Here is a 19,965-nt window from a genome sequence, read left to right as displayed (position 1 = left end):
CGAGATTGCTAGTCCTGTGACATGACAATGCTGCCTCTTAATCATTGATTTATTAACATCCATGGACCATCAGATGCAATCCTGCTTAATCTTGGATTAAATGTGACCAGTTGGTTTATGCACTTCAGAAGATGAGAACAATAATTCTGGGATATTTTTGTTGCATTCAACTTTTCTTCTTATATGCTAGATTTTGTTAAGTGCCATTTTAGTCAGCTGCATTAAGCATTGTTTTGATCAAAGGAAGGAAAGAGTTGCATTTATATAGCAGCTTTCACATTCACAGGATACCCCAAAGTTCTTTACAGCCAATAAAATACTTCTGCAATGTAGTCATTGTTGTAATGTAACAGCAGCCAAATAAACAATGAATACGCTGGTGATACAGGATTGAAATCAAAACTGAGCAATGCAGGGGTGATGCAAAATGCTTTTCAATTATAATGTTACTCATGACTGTTAGAATAGCTGGTCCACAGAAAATAAACTCCATGGTTAACTAACAAATTCCAAATGGCTAATGTCGCTGCGCAGCCTGGCTCAAAGTTTTGCAGACCATAAAAGCTTCCATGTTTATTTCCTTATGTTAGCCTGCTGTTACTGATATCAGCTGGTGGCCACAATTAAACTCACCATTCCAACAAAAATATGCTGGGTGTTGGTAAAACCAGCCAATGTCATCAAACAAGTGAGGAGGCTTTTTATTATTCCCAATAGCTCGTTCCTTTTGATCACTACAATGTGATTGTAACCACAATCCACTATCATGACAAAGACGGGAAGGATTGCTAACATGGGATGGGTTTGCTAATAAGCAGACGTTCAAACATTAAAGTTCACAACAATTCCAAAATCCCTCCATTCAGGCAACTGCTGGACAGCCAGCTAAAGGCCGAATCCTGACTCAGAGCTTTTTCTCATAGGTCAGGAATCAATCATGTGCAATGACTCAAATTCCCAATCTGGAATTGTCCCTGGAACTTTGATGTGTCATTAACAGTCTGCCTGTGCATGGAATTAAAACCTAAAGGTCTATTGAAATAGGTTCAACATTCTGTTTATATATCACATAGTTTTACAAGGTCATTTAATATTTGGATAATAATTGGACTTTGGAGATTTGCTAAAGTTACTAATATTAAAAAAGTCGCTTCTTAACTAAAACCCCAGATATGCATCAAGACAAATAACAGAAAATAAGTGGAATCATTTCTGTTTTTCATAAAGCTTTTCCCTTGTGGCTCACTCTTTAAATACCCAGCCTGGTAGAGAACAGTCCAGCCCAGATTTGATTCCTGAGGCTGAACTTTCACACCCTCTTGGGCCTGGAGATGGAAGAGTTGCCATTTTTGCCAAGACAGACTCAGATCCTGGAAGAGCTACCCGCTCCCATGAGATGGGCAGCCAATTTGGCTCAATGGCTTTCTCCAATTGGTTTGTGATTTCCCAGCAAGGGGTCTTCTGACACAGTGATAGTGTCTCCAACTCTGAGCAAGATTTTTCTGGGTTCAAGTCCCAAATGCTCCAAATCTGTATTATAACATGATTATAAATATTTATAAATATATATTGCTTGGAGCTCTACACCCATGGAGAGAAAGTGAGGACTGCAGATGTTGGAGAGTCAGAGTCAAAAAATATGGTGCTGGAAAATCACAGCAGGTCAGGCAGCATCCGAGGGGCAGGAGAGTCGATGTCTCAGGCATAAGCCCTTCATCAGGAATATGATGATAATTTGATGATGGGAGGTAAGGTTGAGGGGACAGTAGGAGGAGGTGTCCATGAGTTGGCACCTGGCTACAGCGATGTAGAGGTCGATGAGCCAAACTACCATTTCACCCCCCACCCCCTAAACCTTGCCCACTGGCTTAATAGTGAGCTTGGGGTTGGAGCGGAGGGAGTGGAAGGCTGTGCTTTGCAAGGCTGAGAGGTTGGAGTGGGTGAGAGGGGTGGACAGGTTGAAGGAGTCAATGTCACAGCAGTAGTTAGAGATGAAGAGATCGAGGGCGGGTAAGGGACCAGTACGGGGTGTCCAAAAGAAGGGAGTATGTTTGAGGCGGGAGAAGGGGTCTTTGGAAATTGGGTGGGAGTCATGACTTGAAATGTAAGCACGGAGGTGGAAGTGGCAGAAGAAACGTTTAATGTCACAATACATATGGAATTCGTTGACCTGGGAGCATAGTGGGATGAAGACCTTTATTGAGGACTGATTGTTTATCCTCAATGAAAGGGGAGGTCTGAGAGGGCTGGTAAAAACCCGGCTGGGCTGGGGGGTGGGGCATAATGTAGAGCTGGAGTTTGGAGTTGGGGGCAGAGACTGTCCCTGGAGTCGGAGCTGTCTTTTGATCATTGGTGACATTACCAGAGGAAGTGATGTAAACGCCGGTGATCGGAGGAATTGAAGCAGTGCATTCGGTGGCACCCGTGGGGGCAGAAGTGATGTTCCTGGTGGCATTTGCAGAAGCAATGCTGTGGTCGTGGCTGCAGAGGTGATATGGTAGGCGGAGTTTCGGTGAGTGATGTTAGCGGGGGTGGAAGTGGTGTCTATGGTGGCAGAAGCAATGCTTCAGTGGCGTCTGCAGGGGCAGCATTGTCGTCACTGGTGTTCCAGTGAGTGACGTCAGTGGGGGCAGAAGTGATGTAGACAGTGACAATCACAGGGGTGGAAGTGATGGACCAGGCAGCTTTGGTGGAGGTTTCAGCAGCAGAAGTTTCAGGGACAATCACAGAAGCGATGATCCTGGCATCAATCGCGGAAGCGGTATTGTCAGTGGTGGCTGCGATCAATTTGGCAGCAGGGGTGGAAGTGACGTCAGTCGTGGCTGGAGCAGCCACATGGCTAATGACATCTGACCTATTCTGGAGGTCGGGGGAAGAGTCTGGAGTAGTCTAGGAATCCCAGGTTTGGAGATAAGTACGGAAGAGTTTGGGGTACTTACGTTCCTTGATGTCCACTAAGGTGGAGAAAAAGCGTTTGTTGATTGTAAGGATCATTCTCAGGATGAAGAACAACAGAGGTCCTGAGAGAGTGTGGCGCTGAACTGGGGCAGGGCTAATTGCAGGGACTGTAGGTGGCGGCGCATGGCTGCAAGCGCAGAGCGGAGTATCTGACAGGAGAACTTTGGATTCTGGAGGCTTTGGATTTGCTGTAGATCAGGTCCAAATTGAGATGGTTTGAATGTTGTCTGGAGTCCCATGGGGGATAAGTCGGTTGCGTAGGCAGGTGCTGAGGAAGGAGACGTGGCTGTAGTAGCAAGTTTGCTTCAGGTTGAAGTGCTTCAGGGTAGAGGAGATGGCCTTGGGGGGGAGGGCGGTGCAGTCAGAGAGAGAGACTCACTGAGATCCTTGTGGAGGGAGGAGGAGAACTTCTTCAAGGTGGGCATCATTGAAAGAAACTTTGCAGTAAAGTTTACAGCGACTGAGAGAAACTGGGGCACCGGAAAAGCACTGTAGGTCAGGCATCATCGGAAGACCAGGAGAGTCAACGTTTCGGGCACAAGACCTTCATCAGGAATGTGGCCTACAGGAAGGTCATCAGGAAGGTCGACACCCCCTGGCAAGTTGATGGGGAGAGGGGGACAGTGCTCCAAGCAGCCAAAGGCCATTCTACTAAAGGATCTCCAGTGATGTCCTGGATCCATTCATTTTTACATTAAACTTTTTACAAAGTTCCTTACCCTTACTGTGGCCTGTTGCTCCATTCAAACAGGAAGGCAATTCACCAACCATGTCATCCCTGCCAGCATCATTAAATGGTCAGGGAATCTGTCTGACTCTGTGCCCATTGAAGGGGCATCTCCTTGAAAATTTTATAAAGACTGTGTCAGCTGAAACATTTGGCCATTGTTTAAGGCAATGGAGGTTAAAAATAATCAATAGGCCCACCCAGTCTTGAGTGTTATCCAGTGCCACCTGCTTGAGAATACACTCATTCAGGCTATTTCTCTCTCTTCGATGTTCTCCCCTTTTCAGTAGAGCACCTTGATTCTTAATAGTTTACTTGGAAAACACCATCGACGAGCGAAATTCTATTCTTCCACAGCATCTTCACATTTCAATTGGGATCTCAACGGATAGTAGTCAAGAGCCAGATAATTATCTGAATTTGGTTCACTGGATACCAATTGAGAGTGAAAGATTCAGCTGATTTCTACCGTATCTAGTCGAAGAGATTGGAGGGAAATTGATGTGGCATTTGCGTTGTGATCCTCCAAATATGGTCTCTCATCAATCCCCTGCCTTCTTTCCCCCAGCTTTGGCAGCTGCATTGTCAGCTGTCTGGGTTCCAAGCTCTGAAATTCCTTCCCTAAACATCTTGTCTGTCTAGCTATTACATCAAGACCTTCCTTAAACCTAGATGTTAGTCGCCTGAAGTATCTCCTTCATCATTTTGGTGTTGGTTTTCGTCTGATTGCACTCCATGAAGGTTATGTCGTGTGGACCAACAGCATATTGAATGGGGTATAATCTAACTGAGTTGTTGGAGGAATTCCCTGTGTATGTTTAATAGATCACTGTGGTATGTGTCCTATGCAAGCTGCTGCTTGATGACTGTGCCTTGTATTTTCTTTCCATGTGTGGTCGTGACGCAAGTGCACATGGATAAGGACACTTGACGCTGCTGGAAACCTGAGCTTAGGATGAGTCACTAGAGTGCAGCAGAGACGCCCCTGTCGTCTTAGCAACCACAGCAGCTTCAAGCCAACCTTAGTACTGCAGGGCCTCTCATTCCCATGTCCAGAGACTGGGTATTTTTATAACAGTCTTTGCACCATGAAACAGTGTGACTTGATGTAAGGAACGAGGATTTGGATAAACACTTCCACTTTATCCAACTCAAGGGCTAATCTTTTGTGTGTAAAACTATTGGCCCTTTATATGAAAAGTTCCTTTACCCAAAAGATCTAGAAGCTTCTTCAGGATCATAGCAAGAAAATATAAGCAGGAAAGCCCCTCTGCATGGTAGGATCTGACCAGTGGTTTGCTGCGTACTCTCCATCAATCCAATTTTTCTCAATCCTGCAATAGAATCATAGTGTCACAGAATTGTACAGTAAGTTGTAGATGACACCAAAATTGGAGGTGTAATGGACACAAAGAAAGGTTACCTTGGAGTACAACAAGATATTGATCAGATGGGCAAATGGGCCAAGGAGTGGTAGATGGAGTTTAATTTAATCCAACTCATCCATGCCAACCAGATATCCTAAATTAATCTAGTCCCATTTGCCAGCACTTAGCCCATATCCCTCTAAACCCTTCTTATTCATATACCCATCCAGATATCTTTTAAATGCCGGAATTGTACCAGCCTCCACCACTTCCTCTGGCACATCATTCCATACATGCACTATTCTCTGCATAAAAATGGTGCCCCTGAGGTCCCCTTTAAGTCTTTGCCCTCTCACCTAAACCGATGTCTTCTAGTTCTGGACTCACTGAACCCAGGAAAAAGACCTTGTGTATTTATACTATCCATGCCCCTCATAATTTTATAAACCTCTATAAGATCACCCCTCAGCCTCCGAAGCTCCAGGGAAAACAGCCCTAGCCTGTTCAGCCTCTCCCTACAGTTCAAACTATCCAACCCTGGCAACATCCTTGTAAATTTTTCTGAACCCTTTCAAGTTCCACAACATTCGTCCAATAGGAGGGAGACCAGAATTGCATGCAATATTCCAAAAGTGGCCTAACCAATGTCCTGTACAGCCACAACATGATCTCCCAATTCCTATACTCAATGTTCTGACCAATAACGGAAAGCATACTAAACACCTTCTTCACTATCCTATCTACCTGAGACACCACTTTCGAGGAACTTTGAACCTGCTTTCCAAGGTCTTTTTTTTCAGCAACACTCCCCAGGACCTTACCGTTAAGTGTATAAGTGTTGCTTGATTTACCTTTCCAAAATGCAGCACCTCACATTTATCTAAATTAAACTTCATCTGCCGCGCCTTGGCCCATTTGCCCATCTAATCAATATCCCGTTGTACTCCGAGGTAACCTTTTTAGTTGTCCACCAATTTTGGTGTCACCTGCAAACTTACTAAGTACACCTCTTATGTTTTCATCCAAATCATTTATATAAATGGCAAAAAGCAGTGGACCTAGCACCAATTCTTGTGGCACTCCACTAGTCACAGGCCTCCAGTATGAAAAGCAACACTCCACCAATTGGATTTATATTGACAGAACCCTACCCCAATACTTCCATGGGAAGCCAGGCTTTACAGATTGAATTTTCATCTAACTTTATACATTAAACTCAGTACCTTCAGTCATGTCAAACACCCTCAGCGCTGCACTGATGTGCCACTCTAAATTTTAAGTAAGGTAACAGTCACTTATTACAGAGTTTAAAATCAAGTGAATTCCCCTTTATTCTGTGAGATTGAACAAAAACAGGGAATTCTCAAGTAGTGTGCTAACATACTCATTTTTGGACCTCCATCCCCTCAGCTGTCAGGTCATCAGGATTTATTGCATTTTTCCCCTCTCATTAACTTGCCGAATGGAAAAAAACACAGGAAGGTAATACTCTCAGCACAGGTCTTAGTTTTATCCTTCTGCGCACCCCCCACCCCACAATGAATTTAGGGCACGGCATGGCATTGAACTCTTCTTCCATCACCTTCGCCTCCGTGCCCATTTCTTTGGACAAGAGACCTCTCCCGGTCCCACACACACTATCACCCAGCTCCAACACTCTCCCTCCGCTGAGACCTCTCCCTCAGGCCTTTTACCTGCACTTGACCTATTCACTGAGAAATGTAAATTTTACATTGGTTGCCTAAATCTATCTGCACCAAAACCCCAAAACACACCACCCGTACCCATTTAAACCTATCTCCCTCTGAACTGACTGCACTCCGTGCTCTCAGATCCAAATCTAATTTTGTCATTGAGGGCTGTGCTGTTGTTATCTGACATATTGACCTTAGACTGAGATGGACTGACCTCTTCCTGGACCATGACCCCACCATCGAGCACGAGGCCAATATGTTCATGATGGTCACTGCTGGGTTGCCCTGGCTGAAGGTTACATAAAAATGGCTGCCTATGTAAGTTGACATAAAATGGCGGAGAAGATTTTTATTTTCAGCTGAAATAGTAGATTGTTCAGTGTAGTATTAAAGTAAACCATAAGTTAGGACAATTGTAGCTTTGTAGAACATCTAAGGTAACAAAATTAAATGGCACACAAAGGGTCTTACAATGAGTGCACAAATGGTCCAGTTGCAAACACACAGCTGCAGTTGTTTATACAGAAACAGCTGGATCAGGATATGAGTATGCTGATAGAAGAATTCCACACTTAGCTGATTTCAAGTCTGAGATCCATCACAGATTGAAGAGAAGGTCATTTTACTGAAGGTGAAATTCTCAGATAATCATAGCTATAGATTTTGAAAATATACATCATTTATTTGAGTAGACTGTGGCTATTTTCTCTGGACCGTCGGGGGAGGTTCATAAAATCATGAGGGGCATGGATAGGATAAATAGCCGAGATTTTTTCCCCAGGGTAGGAGAGTCCAAAACTAGAGGGCATAGTTTTCAGGTGAGAGGGGAAAGATTTAAAAAGAGATTTTAGGGCAATGTTTTAAGACCATAAGACCACAGAAGCAGAAATTAGACCATTCAGTCCTCGAATCTGATTCTCCATTCAATCATGGCCCATTTTCCCACTTTCTCCCCATAACCTTTGATGCCCTTGGCAATCAAGAACTTATCTATCTCAGTCTTAAATATACACAGTGACCCGGCCTCCACAGCCCTCTGAGGCAATGAACTCCACAATTTCACCATTTTCTGGCTTAAAGAGTTTCTCCTTATCTGTTCTAAAAGGTCTTCCCTTTACTCTAAGGCTGTGCCCTCAGATCCTCGCCTATCTTACCAATGGAAACATCTTCCCAACACCCACTCTGTCCAGGCCATTCAGTATTCTGTAGGTTACAATCAGATCACCTCTAACCTCAATCGGGTATCAACCCAGAGTCTTCAAACATTCCTTGTATGTTAAGCCTTTCATTCCTGGGATCATTCTTGTGAAATTCTTCTGGACCCACTCCAGGACCAATGCGTCCTTCCTATGGTATGGGGCCCAAAATTGTGCACAATATTCTAAATGTGGTCTGACCAGAGGCTTATAAAGCCTCAGAGGTACACCTCAGCTTTTATATTCTAGTCCTCTCGAGATGAACAACAATATTGTATTTGCCTTCCTAATTACTGGCTCAACCTGCAAGTTTACCTTAAGAGAATCCTGCGCTAGGACTCCCAAGTTCCTTTGTACTCCAGATTTCTGAATATTCATCCCATTTAGAAAATAGTCCATGCCTCTATTCTTCCTGCCAAAGTGCATGACCTCACACTTTCCCACATTGTATTTCATCTGCCATTTCTTAATGGTCTAACCTGTCTTAACCTTTCTGCAGCCTCCTCACGTCCTCAATACTACCAGCCCCTCCATCTGTCTTTGTATCATCTATAAATTTAGCCAGACTGCCCTCAGTTCCTTAATCCAAATCATTAATGCATAAAGTGAAATGTTGTGTTCCCAGCACTGGTTCTTGTGGATCACCACTAGTCACAGGCTACCATTCTGATAAGGACCCTTTTATCCTCTCTCTGTGCCTTCTGCCAGACAGTTAATCTTCTTTCCATGCTTGTACCTTGTGTCTAACACCATGGATCCTTAATTTACTCAACAGCCTCCTGTGCTGCACGTTATCAAAGGCATAGAGTCTTAGAGATGTACTGTATGGAAACAGACCCTTCTGTCCAACCTGTCCATGCCGACCAAATATTCTAAATTAATCTAATTCCATTTGCCAGCACTCTCTAACCCCAGATCTCTCTAACCCCTTCCTATTCATACACCCACCCAAATGCTTTTAAAATATGGTAATTGTACCAGCCTCTACCACTTCCTCTGGTGGCTCGTACCATACAGATAGATAACATCCATTGGTTCTCCTTGGTTAACCTGCTCATTAACTCCTCAAAGAATTCTAACATATTTGTCAGGGGTGACCTCCCCGTGATGAAACCATGCTGACTTTGCCCTATTTTACCATGCACTTCCAAGTATCTAGAAACCTCATCTTTCACAATGGACTCCAAAATCTTAGCAGTGACTGACACAGGCTAATCGGCCTATGATTGCCCACATTTTGCCTTACTTTCTTCTTAAACAAGGGGGTGGCATAAGCAAGCTTCCAATCTTGTGGGACCCTCCCTGACTCCAGTGATACCAGAAACATCACTGCTCAAGGCTCCAACATCTCTTCAGCTATGTCCTTCAGAACTTTAGGATGTAGCCCATCTGTCCAGGTGATTTGTCCACTTTCAGACCTTTCAGTTTTTCTAGCATCTTCTCCTTGGTGATGGCCACCATAGTCATTTCTGACCCCCCCATCCCCCCACCCCAACTCTCTTGAATTTTTGGGATATTATTCATGTCTTCCACCATAAAGACTGATGCATCGTATTCATTCAGTTCCTCAGCGATTTCTTTGTTCCACATTACCATTTTCAAGCAGGCCAATGTCCACTTTTGCCTCTCTTTTGCCCTTTATATATCTAAAGAAACTCTTGCAATGTTGCCTAATATTACTAGCTAGCTTACCCTCATAGTTAATCTTCACCCTCCTTATTATTTTCTTTGTTGTCCTCTGTTGGTCTTTGAAGGCTTCCCAATCTTCTGACATCCCACTACCCACCACCATATTATATGCCTTCATTTTTGCTTTTATGTTGTCCCTGACTTCCCTGGTCAGCCATGGTTGCCTCATCCTCCCTTTGGTATGCTTCTTTCTCCGAGAGATGAATTTTTGCTGTGTCTGCTGAATGACTCCCAGAAACCCCTACCTTTGTTGTTCCACTGTCTTTCCTGCTAGGCCTCTCTCCCAGTCAATTTTGGTCAGCTCCTTCCTCATGCCTCTGTAGTTGCTTTTATTCAACTGTAATGCAGTTACATTAGCTTCTCTCAAATTGCAGAATAAATTCTATCATATTATGATCACTGCTTCCTTCACCTTAAGCTCCCTAATCAAGTTTGCCTCATTGTACATCACTAAATCCAGTATTGCCTCTTCCCTAGTTGGCCCCACCACAAGTTGCTCCAAAAAGCCATCTTGTAGACATTCCTCAAATTTCTTTTCTTGTGATCCTCTACCAACCTGATTTTCCCAGTCCATCCCCCATAATCACTATAACCTTGCCTTTCTTACATGCCTTTTCTAACTCTTGGTGTATCTTCTACCCTAAATCCTGACTACTGTTTGGAGGCCTGTGCATAACGCCTATTATGGTTTTTGTTTTTTGCCTTTGCAGTTCCTCAACTCTACTCCCACAGAGTCTACATAATCTGACCTTACTTTGTTTATTGCTATTGATTTAATTTCATTTGTTACTGGCAAGGCAACCCCATCTCCTCTATCCACCTTACTATCTTTTCGATAGGACATATATCCTTGGGTATTCAGCTCCCAATCTTGATCCCTTTCAGCCACATCTCCATGATGCCCATCAACATCATACCTGACAATTTCAATCTACACCACCAGCTCATTTACCTTATTTCTTATACTGCACGCATTCAGATACAACACCTTCAATCTGGTATTGACCATGCCTCTTCTCCTTATTATTCATTTATCCAATGTGTTTTCAGTTTAATTCCTAACCTTTTCCAAACACTCTGTCTTGTTTTATATGCTGGAGACTTTAAACACCTCTCCTGAGGTCTCCTTTCTTTTCATTTTTTTCATTCAGAGGCTGGTGCGTGTATGGAATGAATTTCCAAAGGAAGTGATGGAGGCTGGTACAATTACAACATTTAAAAGGCATCTAGATGGGTATATGAATAGGAAAGGTTTGGAGGGATATGGGCCGGATGCTGACAAATGGAACTAGATTAATTTAGGATATCTGGTTGCCATGGACGTGTTGAACTGAAGGGTCTGTTTCCATGCTGAAGATCTTTATGACTTTATATTTATGACAATCAGAACATTATAATTACTTATCACAGACTCCAAGCAGTGTATGAAAGAGCTCCAATGGAAGTGTCACCAAAATTATCCAAACATGTGTCAACTTCTGGACATTTTTCAATAGTTTGCTAACAGAAAAGATTTTAAATCAGTTCCACCCCCTGCATTGTTGAAAAGTTCCAGTTCTAAACATCAATTTGTCTGCTTTGCCCACAGATGCCAGTTCATCTGCCAATCTTTCCAGCATCCTCTGATCTTGTTTTAATGAAAGTGGTTTGAATCCTCCTGCAGCCTCTGAGACAAAGTGGCGTTTATATGTGAATAGTAAGATAGTGAAAATGTGTTACAATAAACCTGTCATTTTAGTCTTCCCATCTATTATTGCTGGGATTGCTCCAGTAATTTGAGCCTTGCATTGGTGATTTTTTGATTTGATTTGATTTATTATTATTGTCACATGTACCTAGGTACAGTGAAAAGTTTTGTTTTGCATGCAGTACATATCTGCCAAGAAACATGAGCATCTCAAACGATTGGTACGGAAATGTTGGGTTGAATGTTTTGTAGCAAGGAAGTGATCAGCATCTTCTGTTGTTAGTCAGTGTTGCCCCCGAGTTCTCCAGTTCAATATAAGTCAGTGAAGATGTGAGCTAGTGTCAGCAAAGGAAGCTGGATGATTGGAGGCATTGGGCATCCAAGAAGGGGATCATACCATGAAGAATTAAGTAATGAATGGTACAAGGATTGCAAAGCAAGTGTGAATTGGAAAGGATTAATTCAATGTTGAATCAATATAGAAAGAGACATTAAAAATTCATTAAAAGTGAGGGGAAGAAAGAGTCAGAAAGAAAATAGTGAAAAAGCAAATTTTTATTGGTTTTGACATTCAAGGTTGGCTCAGAATGACTCAAGCAACGGTAAAGCTGATGACATTCCATTATTTATGGACAAATGATTTGGCAACCTCAAATCTGGATCAGATATGTGTTGAAATAACAAAATACAAAAGTTAGGATTCAAGTTGTCACCTGTAGCTTTGTGTAAACCATGTCTAGCTGTCTGGCTCCCATTTACATACATCAAAGGCTGGGATAGTGATGTGTTATTGCAGGACATATAAGCATTCACAAAAGAAAGTTGCCTTGTCATGTGAATAGTATATAAAGTTTAACCATATGATTTTTACTTATTGTCAATCAACATCTCAGCTGTTGATAATGAATTATTATAAGTGTAGTTATCTGGTAGTGTAGAACCAGAGTATAAACGTAAAAAAGTATACTGTCAAAAATGTTTGTCTTGTACTTATCAGGACAATTCCAAGAGATTCAATTTAAAAGGAAAAGAATATATTATACTCAATGAGAGAAGAGTGTTACTTGGTTGAAAACTAGATTCTAGTAGGCATGTTGCTATGTTGCATGTTGCTATAATACACCATTAGCATGATGACTGACAGTTAACTGCCAAGGTTTGTTTAAATTTTAAATCAGAGTTGAGAGTATGAAGCTGAAAAAGCACAGCAGGTCAGTCGATTCTTCTGCTCCTCAGATGCTGCCTGACTTGCTATGCTTTTCCAGCACCACACTCTCAACTATGATCTCCAGGATCTGTAGTCCTCACTTTCTCCTAAATTTTAACTCAGTCAGGTTGACTGTGATTTTTCAAGAAACTACACTGAGAAAAGAACCAGAGAATGACTGTCACCCATTTTGTTGAGGAGAAACAGTATGTGTACATGTTCTTTTTGTCCACGCATAATAGGGTCTTGTGTATGAATTAACGCAGCTTTCAATATGTGCATGTACCACATGGTGAGCCTAACTGAAAATTAAATTGGTTGACAGTGTAATTATTTGCACACTTGGAATTATTTAGCAATTACCATCTAACAGTAGAATATATCTAATGTGGAATTGATGAACACCATTCTAACAGCAACATTTCAAAATTGCTGTTTAACCTAGCATCTGCTACTCACATGAAGTTGTTGCATCATACATGTGTGAAAACAGTATGTGCTATTAATGTCAACACTGCTGAAAGAATAAAACCTGGCCAATTGACTTTAATAAGTTCAGATGTTAACTAAGGATGGCATTGTGCCTCCGTGTTAGCACTGCTGCCTCACAGTGTCAGGGACTCGGGTTTGATTCCACCCTTGGGTGACTGTACGTGTGGAGTTTGCACATTCTCCCCCGTCTGCGTGGGTTTCCTCCAGGTGCTCCGGTTTCTTTCCACAATCCAAAGATGTGAATTGGCCATGCTAAATTGCCGATAGTGTTCAGGGATGTGCAGGTTCGGTACATTAGTCATGGGGAAATGTAGGGTAATGGGGAATGGGTTTGGGTGGGAAGCTCTTCAGAGGGTCAGTGTGGACTTGATGAGCCAAAGGGCCTAGTTCCATACTATAGGGATTCTAAGGTTCACACTCAGCTTCTCACTTTGACAGTGATGGTGCTTGTGTGTTATACTGCTCCCATGGAATCTGGTTGCTGTGGTCTGTTAAAAACATGTTGTATTCTGCAGTTATGGATTTGATGGTAGAACTCTCTTTCATGTTTATTATTTGCCATTGGCCTGTGCTGGAAAGATTTGCAGCTTGTTCTTCAAACTTGGTTATGAACATACCTTCCTTGGCCTTCAGATCCCAGGGCGGGTCTTCAGGTACAGGGATTCGGGTTCAGAAACAAAGATCTTATCCACTGTACAACAAGATTGGCATCTATGACAGGGGAATCAAAGCTTACAGTATTTGGAGTGGGAGAAAATTTATTCTTCAGATGGGGAGTCCCTGACAGTTCGCATTAGCAGGGTGATCTACACTCCTTGTGTCAACTTAGCTTTTTTATCTACAAGACCCTGGAATTATCGGAGTCTGCTTTATTCTGCATCTTACTTTGTTATCCTGCTGCAACTATTCCTACTTTTTCTGGGAGTTTAATTTCTCTTCTCATCATGTCCCCCTTTATTGTAGTGTTTCTGTCATTTAATCATCTCCTATTCTCAATCTAATCATTTTACATCCTTTTCAATCATTTATTTATGCACCTGATTATAAACTATTCACCTGTAACACTTTGATTTATTTGATTGTAGAATGTTGCACTGCTGGCTAGGCAGAATGTATTGTCCATCCCTAATTGCCTTGGAGATAGTGGGAGTGAGCTACCATCTTGAACCACTGTACTTTAGGGGATAGGTATACCCATAGTGTTGTTAAGACTTTGACCCAGGATTTTGACACATTAACAGTGGGGAAACTGCTATATAGTTCTAATTCAGGATGGAGTCTGGCTTGGAGGGAATCTTGCAAGTGGTGGTATTCCCAGGCAACTGCTACCATTGTCCATCCAGATAGTAGAGGTCACATATTTGGGAGGTTCTGTCAAAGTGGCCTGGGTGAATTATTGCAGTGTATATTGCTACATGCTGCTGTCACTGTCTGTCAGTGATGAAGCAAGTGAATGTTGAAGATGCTGGATGGGCTGCCAATCAGGTGGGATGCTTTGTCCTGGATGATATCAAGCTTACTAAAGTGTCAAAGTTATACCTGTCTTGGCAAGTGGCAAGTATTACTTTACACCCTGATTTGTGCCTTGTAGATGGTGGACAGGTTTTGGGGAGACAGAAGATGCTTGACTTGCCACAGCTTTCAGTTCTGATGAAGAATTACATCTGAATGCTTAATGATTTTTCCAGATGCTGCTTGACCTGAAAGATGTAACCATGAGTCACTGCCAGGATGCCGCTCTTGGGAAGGTTTTATGGCTGACTAGCAAATCAACAAATGGGAAAGAGGTTGGATTCACAGCGTCCAATCCATCCCGTCCTCCCCTCTTCCCCTCCTCAGGTCAGCAATGTTAATAAAACACCTTGAGCAGAAAACAAAGACAGTTCGGTTTTATGAAAAACCTAATAATAAAGATAAATGCTGGACAGAATTATTGTTTAAGAAACAACAAATTAGGCATTGGAGGAAACTGATTCAGTTCTGCAATAAAACTGACTGAAAAACACTAAATAAAGTTTGCTAATAGTGTGACACACTTCATAACTTCACTTGCAATGAGAAATAATACTGAGACAAGTTTTCATTATTCATTCACAGGATGTGGGCACAGGCTAGTATTTATTGCCATCCCTAATTGCCCTGAGGACAGTTAAGAGTCAACTACATTGCTGTGGATTTGGAGTCAAATGTCAGCCAGACCAGGTAAGAATGGCAGTTCCCTTCCCTAAAGAGCATTAGTGAACCAGATGGGTTCTTCCAACACTCAGCAATGATGGTTCATGGTTATCACTAATTTCAGATTTTTATTGAACTTAAATTCCACCATCAGCTATGGTAGGATTCGAACCTGGGTCCCCAGAACAATACCTTGGTCACTGCATTGACAGACCAATCATAATACCACCAGAGTATCGTCTCTCCCAAGTGATAGTATGCTGGAAGTTTGTACAATTTCTCTGTTCACTCAACAATTGCTCGGTCAAAATTCTGGAATTCCCTCCCTAAGGGATTCCCACATCCCACAATTGAATTAAAAAATGCTATGTCCACAGAGGAATCAAACACCTCACCAACTCACATGCTTCTTCAATATTAATCAAAATTGATGAGTATATTTTATAGAGAGGGTAGTTAATAAGTATTAGGTAAATTGGGTGTAACAGCTTGCAAATGATTAAGAATTGCACAATATTGTTTCTGTTAAGCCAACATGTCAATTTTAAAGCAACAGTTGACATTCTGACATTGACACTGAGACTGACACTGTGCATGTATAGGAAATGATCCCATTTGTGCTGCAGCACAAATAAACATAGCTGTGAAAAAATAGATCTAAGAGATAAAAATGTGTGTAAAGCTGTCAGTCAAGCATTTTTCTTTGCGCAGCTGTTTGAACAAAGGAAAGCTTTTATAAGAGTTTGGGCTTTCACTAAAACATGCATAATGAGACTTGGCTGAGAGCCCTAACTCTCAGAAAAACTTTCACCTTGTTGACATAGGTGCACAGAAGTAAAACTGTTGTTTGACCGATAACTTTACAAGCTTTTTTTCTTCGGTTTATTTTATCAATGGTTCAGGTGTTGACTTTCAGAAGATAAGGTAGAATCAAGTTCTTATAATTTCTATTACTGATCCCTTAAAGATCTGGTTAATTGGCACTATTATAGGGTTACTGTGGCAGCAGCCCATTTTTAAAGATAATTAGAAATGGGTGTTTTGAAGCAGTTCCACTGAACCATTTTTAATATATGATTTATTGGATCTGTGCAGAGTGTACACTTTGTGAATAATGAGTTGGCAAGAAGGCTATGTGTGTGTAGATATCAATGAAATGTATTAGAGGCCATGGGCCCCATTTGAGGGGGATTTAAATGCGAGTGAGGGGTGAGAGTTGGAGAATATAATGATTCTTAAAATGATTGGGATGAAGTCCCAATAAATTGAGGTGAGCCTTTTAAGCAGATCACCGTGGCATTTGACAGTCTCTGGGGCCATCTTTCTGCATTCAAGGGAGATGGGCCCAGTTCCTTCCCACTCCACCCTTTAGAATTAAACTAATGAACTGGCAAAAGAAACAGAGGTGGCAAGAGGAAATGAGTTTTTATATCATGAATGATTAGGAGCTGGAAAGCTTGAGAATGTGGTGGAGACAGATTGAAATCTGGCTTTCAAAAATAATTAGATAATTATTTAAAGACAATATAAGTTGTAGGGCTACATAGAGAAGGCATACCTTATCGGCATACTCCCTGATATTTCAAAAATCTATCCGCCTCCTCTTCGAATATTCACAGTGATCTAGTTTCCATGACTGTCTGGCATAAAGAATTCGCTACACACTGGAAAGGAAATTCCTTTGCATCATCAGAAGTGTTCTCTTACTCTGTAACCGTGGCCCCTACTTTGACATTTCCCAATAGTGGAAACATCTTCTCAACATCTATGGACTTGTCAAGGATTCTGCAAGGAATCTGATTCTCAGCTCAGGGTATGATGGTTTCTTGAGGAATGGCTAGTAGTGGGAAACATTAAATAAATGGCATATTCTGGGAAAGTAAATAGCCTGGGGGCTTGGATGGCACTCTCTTCCTGCCCCTCAAGTAATGCTATGAAGTCATTTACTTTCTTCCTGTGTTGTCCTCACTTCATTTGAGTTGTCAGATTTCTCAGGGCCAGGCAAATCTGACCAGCTGGGGTTAACCATTTTAAGGAAATCCAATGTCTTTTGGTATTATTGAAAATAATTGACTGCCTAACCCTTATCCGTCTTCTGTTAAACTCAGAAGTAGGATGGTTGGAGGTGAGTTTCAGATTTTTTTTGAACATTTAATCTTCAACTAACTACAAAACGGTTGTTTTGGGAGTTAAAATTCATCCCATTGAGTCAAGTAGAATAGTTTACTATTCCTCTCCTGGCTGACACCAGCCAATTAATCAGGGATTAAACAAGGGTACTCCCTGATCTAATGTTCCTTTGCAACTATCCTTGGAAAACAATTAAAGGAGAAAGATTTTCCATCACTTTGCAAAGCACAAAGCTGTGATGTTTTTTCCAAGTCAAATTGTTATTGGACATAATCTAGAATAATTTCTAAGATCTCAAATGTTTAATTGAATAGTTGTTTGGCCCACACACCAGGTTTTAATTATACTAAACCAGTTAAGCATAACAACTGCATTCGCTCAGACACTGTAGTAGTCTATTCAGAAATATGGAACAAATTAAGGCCATTGAACCTGTTCGGCCTGTTCCACCATTCTATGAGAACATGATTGTTCTGTGACATAACTCCATCTATTAACCTTTTTCCCCAATATTTCTTAATTCTTTCAGACAACAAAAATCTTAGATTTAATTTATAATTTATCTAACATGAATTATCATTTGGAAGAGCTCCAAACTTGCATTTCTGAGTTGAAGTAACTTCACATTTAACTTCTGAAAGGTCTAATTTTTTTTAAACAAAGATTCAATCTAATTTTGATTCTTATCTAATGTTAGTTCCAGTCATGGATTCCATACATAGCAGAAATTGTATCCCTCTTTTTATTCTATCTGTTCCTCTCAATATCTTGACAGCCTAGATTAAATTATTTGTTATTCTGAAACAGAGGATTTGATCCTAGATTATCCTGAATATGAAGGTATTTTCTGAGATATGTATTCTGCAAAGTTACGTTTCATCAGCAAGTTTGTAGCTAAACCTTGCATTCCAAAGGCTTGCTAGATTTGATCCTTGGTCTGTGCTGAGTTGTCCTGTTAGGACAACTGTTAAGACACCATAATTAACCTGAGCTGTTCATGGTTAGGTTTTGGAGAAATTGGCTGGAGCTCCTAACAGTAATTTTGTGTCCCTGTTATGAAGTGTCTTTGCATAGGAGTGAAGGGAGGACAAGGTGAAGCTTGGCCATTGATGCTTGGCTTCTTGTGTTGAATATGCAATTGCCACTGCTTTCGGTGTAATCTAGATGTAAATTTAGGTAAACCTAATGCAATTGAGCCATTTGAACACAGCATTCTTTGTTCCGGTCATTTGCTTAGTTCCAAATGCAGACTTCAATAGAAATTAGATGAAGTAACTGTCCGTGAAATAAAATATCAGTAATCTGGTTCCACTCTTCTGCTTTATCACTACAGGCTTGCCAATGTTTCTTATACAGATAGTTATCAAATTCCCTATTGTAGACCATGATTAAATCTATCTCCACTGCACTTACAGGCTTGTATTCTAGATTCTCACCCATTTGATGATTAAAAAATCTCATTTATCAGCATTTCTTTTGCCAATCACCTTAAATTGATGTCCTTTGGTTCTTGATCCAGCTACTAAGAGGGACAATTCCTCTTCATCTACTCTGTTCAGACCACTCAAAACTTTGAGGTGTTATTAAATCCTCTCTTCTCTGAGACAGACAACCCCAGTGTAGTCCTCATCCCTGGAACTACTGTTGTGAATCCTTAAGAGGTGACCTTGTGGAGGTTTATATAATCATGAGGGGTATAAATAGGGTAAATGGTAGGTATATTTTTCCTAGGATGGAGGATTTCAAGACTAGGGGGCATATTTTTAAGGTGAGAGGAGAAAGATTTAAAATACGACATGAAGAGCAATTTTTTTTCAAAGAATGCGGTTCATGTGTGGAATGAACCTCCTGAGGAAGTGGTGGATGTGGGCACGATTACATGAATAGGAAAGATTTGTCAGGATATACACTAGGAGCAGGTAAGTGGACTGGTTTGGGACTATGTTTGGCATGGACTGGATGTTTGAAGGGTTTGTTTCTGTGTTCTATGACTTTGTGAGGCCAAATAAATGCAGTCCTTGACAGCGACACTCGCATCCCAAGTAGGAATTTTAAAAATTGATGAATTGGGAGAGATAATAGAATGAACTTACTAACTCGCCATATATTACAGAACAAAGTCATCCTTCGTACAGTACTCATGGCTTTGTTGTGTCTGTTTTTTGGAGGGATAAGGAATTATGTCACGTCTTCTGCTAAGTTGTAGCATATACACTCCAGTTGGTGGATATGGTCATAATGGGTACTGGTGGGTGAACACTGGGATCTTATCATTAAGCCTGTCTCATATAATTTGTCTTCCACTTCCAAACACACCAGATAAAAGGTCTCCCATTAGAGAACCCTTTAATGCTGATAATTAAACAGGAAGCAAAAATGTAATAAAACTTGTCACAAAGATTTACCAGCAAGAAAACTTTGAGAAACTCCCTCAAAATTAATAGATAAAGAAAACCTCAATTGTTTGATGTCTGGTGTGTTTACAATCACAGATGTTTGGTATGGACTGAGAAGAGGTGCTTTCCAGTGAATCCAATTTCAGCAATTATCTGCCCAATTTATATCACAACAAAAGATACCCGGCAATGGAATTTTCAGGCCTCGGTGTTAACAATGGCACAATAAGAATGAGAGGCACCAGTG

At 41.3% G+C, this 19,965-nt stretch overlaps 1 long non-coding RNA gene across 1 annotated transcript in view; it reads left to right on the top strand.

Moving 5' to 3' along the window:
- The window catches only part of LOC132829120 (uncharacterized), a 91,447-nt gene that overhangs the window by 42,778 nt on the left and 28,704 nt on the right, over positions 1–19,965 (top strand). Inside the window, exons 2-3 of the long non-coding RNA XR_009646209.1 lie at positions 14,706–14,856; positions 15,115–15,219. This is a non-coding gene — a long non-coding RNA (uncharacterized LOC132829120). The remainder of the gene's footprint in view (positions 1–14,705; positions 14,857–15,114; positions 15,220–19,965) is intronic.

This window comes from Hemiscyllium ocellatum, chromosome 28 (assembly GCF_020745735.1).
Source record: "Hemiscyllium ocellatum isolate sHemOce1 chromosome 28, sHemOce1.pat.X.cur, whole genome shotgun sequence".
In the NCBI taxonomy this organism is placed as follows: domain Eukaryota; kingdom Metazoa; phylum Chordata; class Chondrichthyes; order Orectolobiformes; family Hemiscylliidae; genus Hemiscyllium; species Hemiscyllium ocellatum.
This window is presented reverse-complemented; position numbering and strand designations above follow the sequence as displayed.